At 47.6% G+C, this 9,223-nt stretch overlaps 1 protein-coding gene across 10 annotated transcripts in view; it reads right to left on the reverse strand.

Moving 5' to 3' along the window:
• Window positions 1-5,523, reverse strand: part of Ncoa1 (nuclear receptor coactivator 1) — a 212,872-nt gene extending 207,349 nt beyond the window's left edge. For 9 of the 10 annotated variants that reach the window (XM_060365339.1, XM_060365318.1, XM_060365359.1 and 6 more), the window contains exon 1: window positions 5,153-5,523. The gene's annotated coding sequence lies outside the window, so the exon portion shown is untranslated. Of the gene's footprint in view, window positions 1-4,581; window positions 4,837-5,152 lie in introns of those variants that run through there. The other variant, XM_060365313.1, reaches the window with a different exon arrangement.
• Between the last annotated feature and the right edge of the window lie 3,700 nt (window positions 5,524-9,223).

Raw genomic sequence — 9,223 nt, forward strand, 5'->3', positions numbered from 1 at the left:
GGTCTTACTATAGCCGCCAGACTGGACTCTGGGAGACTATAATGCTTTCTCTACTTATGCAGCACTTCACAGGTTACAAAGCATTTCTGATGTCAACTACAGAAAATTTTCTGGAATGGGATATAAAAGACTCAATTTAAATGTCTTAGGGTTTGATAAATCTGTAGAGTCTTCACTAAAAACATCAAGTGACATTTAGAAGGAATTTTTTCCAGTGGTTATGTGAAGAATAAATTAGAAAGGCAAATGCATGCAGGCAAATAGCGCTAAACGTACAAATTAGAATTTTAGCACAAAAACAAAGGTGAAATCTGACCAATAGCTCACTTGATGGCAAAGAAACTCAGACCCTCCCAAGGACTCCTACTACTCTATATTCAAATGATCAGGGCCAGATTATTCACCCAGGGGGGAAAAAAAAAAGGAAACAGAGACTTGGTGGATTAGGCGTGGAACACCCGTTTGCTAATGAGTGTCAATGCTTTACTTCACCAGATCACAGCTAAACAGTGTTACTTAGCTTTATTTTTAAAAGCACAATTGCATGAGAGTAAGTACATTGTTCCAGTTTTAAATATGAAAACCTAAGGTTTAGTTTAGTTAAATACTTAAGGTCAAGTGGACTAGGAATCTGGAAGAGCCATGACCCAACCCACTCTCTGACTAAAGTCGAAATTCAACTTCTAAAACAACCTCTAAAATTGCCTCAAAATTACAAACCAATGGGTTAAAAGCTCAAACAGGGAAAAAATACAGCACCTGGGTCATGAGATGGTTTGGTGAGTAACTTGCTAAAAAGTCTGATGACCCAAGTCCAACCTCTGAAACTCACACGGTAGGAGGAGAGGACTCCCAGAAGTTGTCCTCTGACTCAGGCATGCGTGCCATGATAGGAGTGTGACCACACAAAAATAAAAAACCAAGTGTTTTTGTTTTTGTTTTTTTTAAGGCATCACTGTGGGAAAATCAGATAATCTGCAGTTAGTAGGATTCTGACTCTGCTGCTGGGATTACACCGCTATTCTTGTACCTATTTTTATCCGTTTGATCTCTGTTCCTAGCGATAGGATTCAGGGCCACTTGATAATATCAACGTCCCTCCCCTCCTCACTGAAATGTAAAGTGGGGGGAGGCTAACAGAATAACATATATCTAAGGTGAGCACGACTAGATTCATTAATTTCACCTCAAAAAAATGACTGTCTATTTTGGTATAAGCTGCTTATCATTAAATATGATGACTGTACTAAGAAAGCCTGTCACTTCAAAGAATTTCAAAAGTTCTGTTCCTTTATGATCCTGGGTACTAGGAAGCTGAGGCAGGAAGATTCAAAGTTTGAGACCAGCCTGGGCAACTCAGCACAACTGCCTCAAAATCAAAACGAGAAAGAATTGGGGGTTCAGTTGAGTGGTAGATGGTTTGCCCAGCATTCATAAGGTCCCTGGTTCAATGCTCCTCATCACAAAGTGAATAAAAACACTCTGCTATGGGTGGGTTCAAGGAGGGCACAGGGATACAGCCTCCTTTCCTTGCACTAATGGAACAAGACTTACACATTGGTGTCAGGGCTTAATATTGACTTCCTATATTGATCTATATGTCCAGCAAAAATATAAAATAATAATTTCTATGCTCTATTGTAACTCAAATACCACACACTCAAAAGCTACTTCCAAAACTACACTAGGTTATGGGGGGGAGGGGAGTTGCATATCCTTAGATTAACTAAGAGTAGTACCCAGCTGCCACCAATCCATTTTATGACCCAGCACCATAGAATAAATAAGGAATAGGCACACAGCCTAACTAAAATATAAAGACAAAGCTTAAAATGCCTAGACAGCACTTCCAATGGTAAGAAGAAGAAAACCAGAGGCCACAAAGACCTGTCCTCAATGGCCTGTGACAAAAGGATAAATGATTAACATGACAGAGCAAAGACACCCATTCGTATGGCCTAGTCTGTATGAACGAGGAGAGTTATAAAAGTGGAGAAAATATTGTAACCCAGACCACATATGAGGCTCTGTCACCTCCTCCTGAAGCCGGAGTATTTTATCCAACCCCATACCCATCTTGGCACCTAGTGTTTGCAGGTAATGTAGAAAAGCACCCACCACAATGATTTTGGACCTCTTCCAGGAAAGTAATAGCTGGCCCTCTGAGAATTACTGTGGTTATCAACGCCAAGACAATAACGAGCATCCCAGGGATCTCCTCTGTTCACAGCTTAGAAATTCTACTGAGTCTTATGCACTCAGGTGGACCTCCCATAGTTGCCCTAAAATTAAACCTAAGATGGACCATAGCTTAAGGCCAACCAACCCTGTAAAATATGCAACACATCCAAGCAACTTCGACTCCTTGACAAAAATTAAAGCAAACTGAAACAAGAAACAGAGGTAGTATTGCCCCAAGAGATGGCGTGTGAAGCTGATGACGACTGAACAAGAAGAGCTAAATGTCCTTGAAAAACAATCAGTAGTACAACCTGGTATATAGCCTGATTGAAAAAAGATTTTTTTTTTAAACAGGGATGTCTGATATCCTTGCTATCCCACTCAACCTTTCAGCGCCTCTCCACCACCCTCATCACTTACTCAACATTTAGTCCTTGTGAAGAACGCTCACTGGATTAGCAGGATCAAGAGGACATGCAGAGAACATTCCATCCTGGGAACAACATATTTAAGTTATTTAGACTTGTTTACCACCCTTCACTATAGAGTTAGAAGCATGAAATTTGGCCAACATTTTTACAGGATCCACCAGTCAGCACCATAGCAACCTAATACTCTGCCCACCAAGAGATCAACACATACAAGAAAACGGGAAATTTCAGCAAAAACATGCTGTGACCCTAGACTCCGTCAGCAGTCCAATAAATGTCTGCAATAGTAGCAGTATCTTTACATCACACCCACTTCGTGCTGCCCTTAAAGCTTCCTGGCATAAGCAAGTTCTTGGGATTATACAAACTGCTGCTTCTGTTTCCAGCCCAGATTTCTAGAAATAAAATCCTGGAATTGAGAGAGAAATGAAAACAAATGTTGGCAGAAGGAGGAGGAAAAAAAAATGCATTGTCTATATAATCCCAGTTTAAGTGAACAATCATCATTAGTTTCATAGAGCTTTTTTTTTTCTTTCAATAAAACCGCTTACCCAAAATTGTAGATCTAAAAACATCCCCTTGGCTTAAACCACACACACAAAAGCAATTTTACAGACACAACCCTATACATTTTCTCAGAAATAAGGAAGAGATTAACTGTAAATTATGTAAAATTCAAGCTTTGCATCTATAAACCAAAGTTCAGCATGGATTAAATACGTGTACTAGATTAACATAAAATGTCTGCAAAAATCAAACCAAATACCGACTCTCACAGCAAAGGCCTCGATTTTCTCTCCAGGCTCCTGAAGTCTGAATAAGGGCTGAAGAGAAAACACTGCAGACTTTAGGTTACAGAACCAACTTGGACCTTTCCACAAAGTACAAGAGATGAGGCAGACACACTCCATTTTACCTACTTTATGGCAAATTACTCGAGGAATGCCTGTTTATGAAACTGAATCAAATCCCACGGCTACCTTTAACCCAAAACTATTTCTAGCTCAAAAGCCAAAGACCTAAGCAAATACGCAAATACTTTCTTTTCACCTTATTCCCAACATGAAGAAATCCGACCCCCTTCCTACCACACCACAGCTTCTGTGAAGATGAGAGGCCCCTTTGGCCAACTTTTTTTTTTTCAAGACTAACTCCAACCAATTCCAGACGAGAAAGCAAACCTCAAACAAATTTAACCCTTGAAATCCACCCCTATGACTCTACAACATAATCTAGGCTTCACTGCAGTACTGTCTCGCACAGACACTTAAAAGATTTCTTCAGGCTGAAGTGAAAGCACGATGCCTCACAAATCATCACCAGGTTCCTCTTGTCAATCACTCAGGGTGCTGGGACAGGGATTCACCCACGAACCCCTAACTCGCCAAAATCATACTTCACATTAAAAAAAAATTTTTTTTTTACTGTTTCAAAAGACAAAAAAAAAAAAAAAAAAAGAAAGAAAGAAAGAAAAAAGTCACCTTCCCCACAAGGACACTTGCCTCGCTTCTTCAGTGTCTCTACAAGGATAGTCGAGCCAGAGAGATACTCCCAAGCTTAAAGTTTCCCTCCCTAGCAAACTCTTTGGCCACGGCACCTCGGCTCGTCCTTGTCACACACAGGGTGTATTGTCAATCCCTCCATCTCCCTCTAACATCGTCAGAGTACAGGGTGTCTGGCCCATGGGAGTGACTGATTGGAAAAAAAAAAAAAAAAGCATATACAAATAAAATTAAACAAGCCGCAGCAGATGAGTGGTAAGGACCGAGGACCCCGGTGTCCAGTTTCCCCGAGTCTCTTCCAAGCGACTATGGGGAGCTCAAGTTCCATCACTGACCACTAGCCAGCCCTACCTCCAGTCATCTGGCCAACGTGTGGGCTTCCCTTCCTGGGTCCTTTCCGCAAAGCCCTGCAAGGGGACCAAATCCCAGCCGCAAGAGGAAAATCTCCTTTATCCGCCCATTCCTACCTCCGAAGCCCTAGTCCCAAGAGGAGAAAGGCAAATGTAGCCGGGCTAGGCAAAGAGGCCGTCGAAAGCTGCACCCACAGAAAGGCGTGCCTAGGTCGCCCCCAATTCGCTGTCCCGGCGGACGAGACTCAGAGAGGCTGACGGGCTGGCCAAGGTCACCGTGCTTGCTCGTCGGGGCCGAGGGGCGCCCGCGCCTACTTCCGGCTCCCCCTTTCGGCGGCGGCTCGGGGCGCCTGCTCCCCACCCGGGCCGCGGTCGCGCGCCCTCCGCGGATGCTCGCACCCCACTAACTAGGGCAAGCGGAGTGCGCCGCAGGGACGGCGCTCCGCAGCGCGCCAGCCCGCCCGGGAGCAGCCCCCAGCTGGTGCCGTGACAGCTGCGCCCTCCGCCCCCCGCCGTCGCGCCAGGCCGGCAGGGGGACTCGGAGAAAGTGGCGGCGGGGGACGGGTCCCGGGCAAAGCGGAGCCCGGGCGGAGGGCGCCAGCTGCTCCCCGCCCCCTAGGGCCGCCGCGGCCGCGCGGCTCGTGACAGCTGCACCCGCCGCGAGGCTCCCGCCGCCGCCGCCACTCACCTGCCTCCGCCGCCGCCGCCGCTGGGCCGCGCTCCCCGGCGCCGCGCTCGCTCGCTCGCGAGGGTGGCGGCGCCGCCGCGGACTCCGCCGCTCCTCCGGCCGGGCGCCCGTCCCCGGGGCCCAGGCGGCTCGCCGCGGCTCTCCGGCCCCCTCCTCCGGAGCAGGAGTCCCCCCCGCTTCAGGGGGGGGGGATGCAGAACCACCCCGGCGCTCGCTGTGCTTGACGGGACGGCGCCGGACCGCAGCCGAGGCGCCTGAGGCCGCGCTCCAGCCGACAGACGACAGGACGAGGTGAATCGCGTCAGTCTCCCGCTCGCCCGGCCTGAAGAACAGGCATTTCAGCCGCTCTCCGCGGCCGCCATGTTCTCCTCCTCCACGGCCGCCGCCGCCGCCGCCGCCGCCGCCGCCGCCCCCCGCTCGCGGCCCCGCCCCCCGTGCCCCGCCCGCGGCGCCCCGCCCTCGAGCCCCGCCCCACCCACTCGCGGCCCCGCCCTCGCCCCTACCCTCCCCACCCGCCGGCCCCGAGCCCCGCTGCCCTCCAGCTCCGACGGCGCGCCCCGGGCAGCGCGACCCTGCTGGCCCCGCTCGGCGTGGAGCAGGCCCGCGCCCTCTGCCGGCCGCAGGCACGCTGGGGCCGCTGTCCTGAGGAAGTGTGAGAAAGGAGGCCCGAACTCTTCCCGCACTGACCCTCCCCTCGGGGCGGATCTCTCTGTCTGCTGCCAGGAAGCCTGGAACCCCAGAACCCCAGGGTGCCCCAAGGCGAGCTGCGGGACCCGCAGCCTCACGCTGCTCTTTATAGCCCTGGGAAGGTTGGGGAGCGACCTGAGGCCCTGGGGATCCGAGAGGAGTCTGACCTGGGCCTGTCTCCGCTCCTGAGTTGTATTACTTGGAGTGGGAGACATCCCTCGGGCCTCGTTTTTTTGTTCTGTAAAATTGAGAGGTGGTTTGCCTAGCTGATTTCACAGACTATTAGACAAGGGAAAAGAATGATCATCTGCCCCCATCCTTTTCTGCAGATGAAAAGATCTGACTGACAGTGTCTGGCTCTGCAATTGCATGCATTGACTAAAATGTCTGTCATTCACAGATCTTTCCCCTCGAGGGGGCCCGCATCTTTCTTCTTTTCTACCTCCTTTTCTTATTCTATAATGGAAGTGCTACTTTCAAAGGTAGTGTTCCTTGTCACCAGAGAAATCAAGCAGCCACAGAGGAGCTCCTTGAGCCTTGATGGCTTTATCTAGAAAGCAGCCCTTATTCCAAGACTGACAAACAACACGCCACTCTCTCCCTGGATGTGGAAGTGCTGTGTGAAAGGTGTGGCCATCCTTTGCTTTCCTGAATTCTTGTCCTCTCTCAGCTGTCTTTACCTTCGTGGCTGTTCCTCATCCTGCATTTGATAACCCAAAGCAGCCTGTATAGATCCCCAAGGCCTCCGCGTGCCTTCCTAGACTCAAACATGACAACACTCAAACACGCCCACCTCCCTGGCACCGCTCTGAGAAAGCCTGTGCCTTCTTACACAAAGCAGGTACCTCCATCCTCCTGCTGTTGAGTGCCATTTGCTGCCGTCACCTTCCTGTCTTGGTCATGCTCAGAAAGCAGCCACTAGACCGCACTCTGCCTTCATTTATACAGCCATCCATCCATGTGTTCATCCGGTTGATTCTTACCGAAGACGGTGCCCTGGTGCATTTGATTACCTCTCGCCGCCTGCACAGTCCATAAACTTGGTAAGAGCCAAAATGCCTGGAGGTCTGCATGGGTCTAGTCTATGTCTATAAGGCCCGTTTCCTGACCTGGTACAATCCAGGCTCAGCAGCAAAGTGCCTCATCCTGTCTTCTGGTGCTTAGAAATGAGCCAAGTGTGTGCAACTCTCCTGTCTCCCTGGACTTCAGTAACTGCTGACTGACAAATGCACTTATCTACGGGATGCTACTAGCTACTCCTTTTTACTCTTCTCTCCTCCTATCTTGTGCATCATTCTTCTTTCTTTCTACCTGTTCTCTGAACTTTGATTCACTAGCACCTTTCTTCTCCTTTGTGCGTGTGTGGTGGTGGTAGGGGCTGGGTTTGTTCATTTGGGTGTGTGCACATGTATGTCAACTTCTATAGTGCTTCACCTTATTAATTTTAAAATTCATTTATTAGTGTGTGGGGCAATGTGAGTGTGTGTGTGTGTGTGTGTGTGTGTGTGTAAGTCAGTGGACAGCTTACTGGGGTTGGTTCTCTGCTTTCCACCATGCTGGCCCAGGGATCAAACTGAGACCCAGCAGGCTTGGTTGGCAGCAAGCTCCCTTCTCACTGAGCCATCTTGTGGGTCACCTTATTTTTTGAGAGTGTTTTCACTGAGCCTGGAACTCACCAGCTGCCTGAGCTGCCCAATGAGCTCCAAGAAGCCACCTGTTTGGGACCCCAGCCTTCAATACTGACTGTGGCCGGTGCACAGATTGAAACCCACTTTTACTCAGGTGCTGGAGATTAGAACTCAAGCCCCTGTCATACTATTATCCATCTCCAGCCCCAAGATGTTCCATTTTCACAGTGGCATAAAGTGTTGTAAATGTTGGTGTCTTCAAATTTGTAATTGTCTTTCCTTCTCCTTCCGTCATATAAGTTGATTTGGTTTGTGTCTACAAATTCAATTATTAGTAGCTGTCTTAACTTTAAAACATTTTCAGGCAGGAGAGATGACTCAGTGGTTAAGGGCACTGGTTGCTCTTCCAAAGGACCCAGGTTCAATTCCGATGATGGCTCACAGCTGTCTATAACTCCATTCCCACGGTATCTGACATCCTCTTCTGGCCTCCCTGGGCACCAGGCACAAATGTGGTACATGGGCATAAATGCAGGCAAAACACCCACACAAATAAAATAAATTAAAAAATTTAAATATACGTATCTTTAAAACAGTCTCAGGCTACTCAGTACTGAGACTTTTGTTGGTGGTGGTGGTTTTATAATTGTTTATTTGGACAGCACCTTGCTACATAGCACAGACTGGTCTCACTCCAAGTCTAGGTCCTCTGCCTCCCGTGTTTGGTAATACAGGTGTGTACCACCCTGCCCAGCAAGTGCTGCGCTTTTACCAAATAATGAATGTAACTTAGGTAGTGTGTATATTGCTTTAGGTATTCATGGATGCTAAAGAAAAGTGAAATTTCTTAACCCTTTGACCCCCTCCCCCACTCTCATAATCACTTGCTAACACAGTTGTATCACTCTCTTGTCTTTCCTGAATGTTTGCCTTTTCTCTGGTCCAATTTGACCTCTCTCTAGCTCCATTTGCCTTCACTAAGGGCACCTACTTCCTTAAGTCCCACTAACCCTGCCCCTCTCCAGAATCCCCAAATGCCAGAGCTGAAAATTCATTAGTTAGATTTCCTGTTTGAACCTCGTGATAGCCACTCTAAAATCTAGTGAATTCAGCTATCTAAGAGAAAATTTCTCTACTTTTACAGTGTCAATGAGCAAGCAGAACTAACCCCATTAAATGAAAATGAATTAAGGGGACGTTTAAAAATGAAAATCTAACACAGTATTTAACTTTTATGTCCGAAATAGATGTGATGATAGAAAACACACTAGTTCTGTGAGTAGAATTTGTAACATTACCTATTGGATTTCTCCAAAACCTAATAATTTCCAGTTCCAAAAACATATGGCTAGTGTACATGAAAGCACTCTAGTTGTTAAGGCAAGAGCTGACTCTTGCCTCTTTTTCAAGTAGTTTTTGTTTTGTAACAATGATACTACTCATATGTAAACAATAAGGAAAGGTTAAAAAAAATAAAGAGGAATAGGGAGATAGCTTAATAGGTAAGAGCATTTGCTTTGCAAGTATGAAAACCTGATTTTCAATCCCCAGCACCCATTAAAAAAAAAAAAAAACTAAACAAAAACAAAACAAAAAACAGGCAAGCAACAACAACAAAAGTATGTATGCCTGTAGCTTCAGCACTGGGGGACAAAGACCGGCAGATCCCAGGAGCTTGCTGGCTAAGCAGTCCAGCCAAGATGGTGAGCTTCCGGTTCAGTGAGAGACCCTGTCAGAAGGCATTAAGAAAGATACA

This window comes from Meriones unguiculatus, chromosome 1, assembly GCF_030254825.1.
Source record: "Meriones unguiculatus strain TT.TT164.6M chromosome 1, Bangor_MerUng_6.1, whole genome shotgun sequence".
NCBI lineage: Eukaryota > Metazoa > Chordata > Mammalia > Rodentia > Muridae > Meriones > Meriones unguiculatus.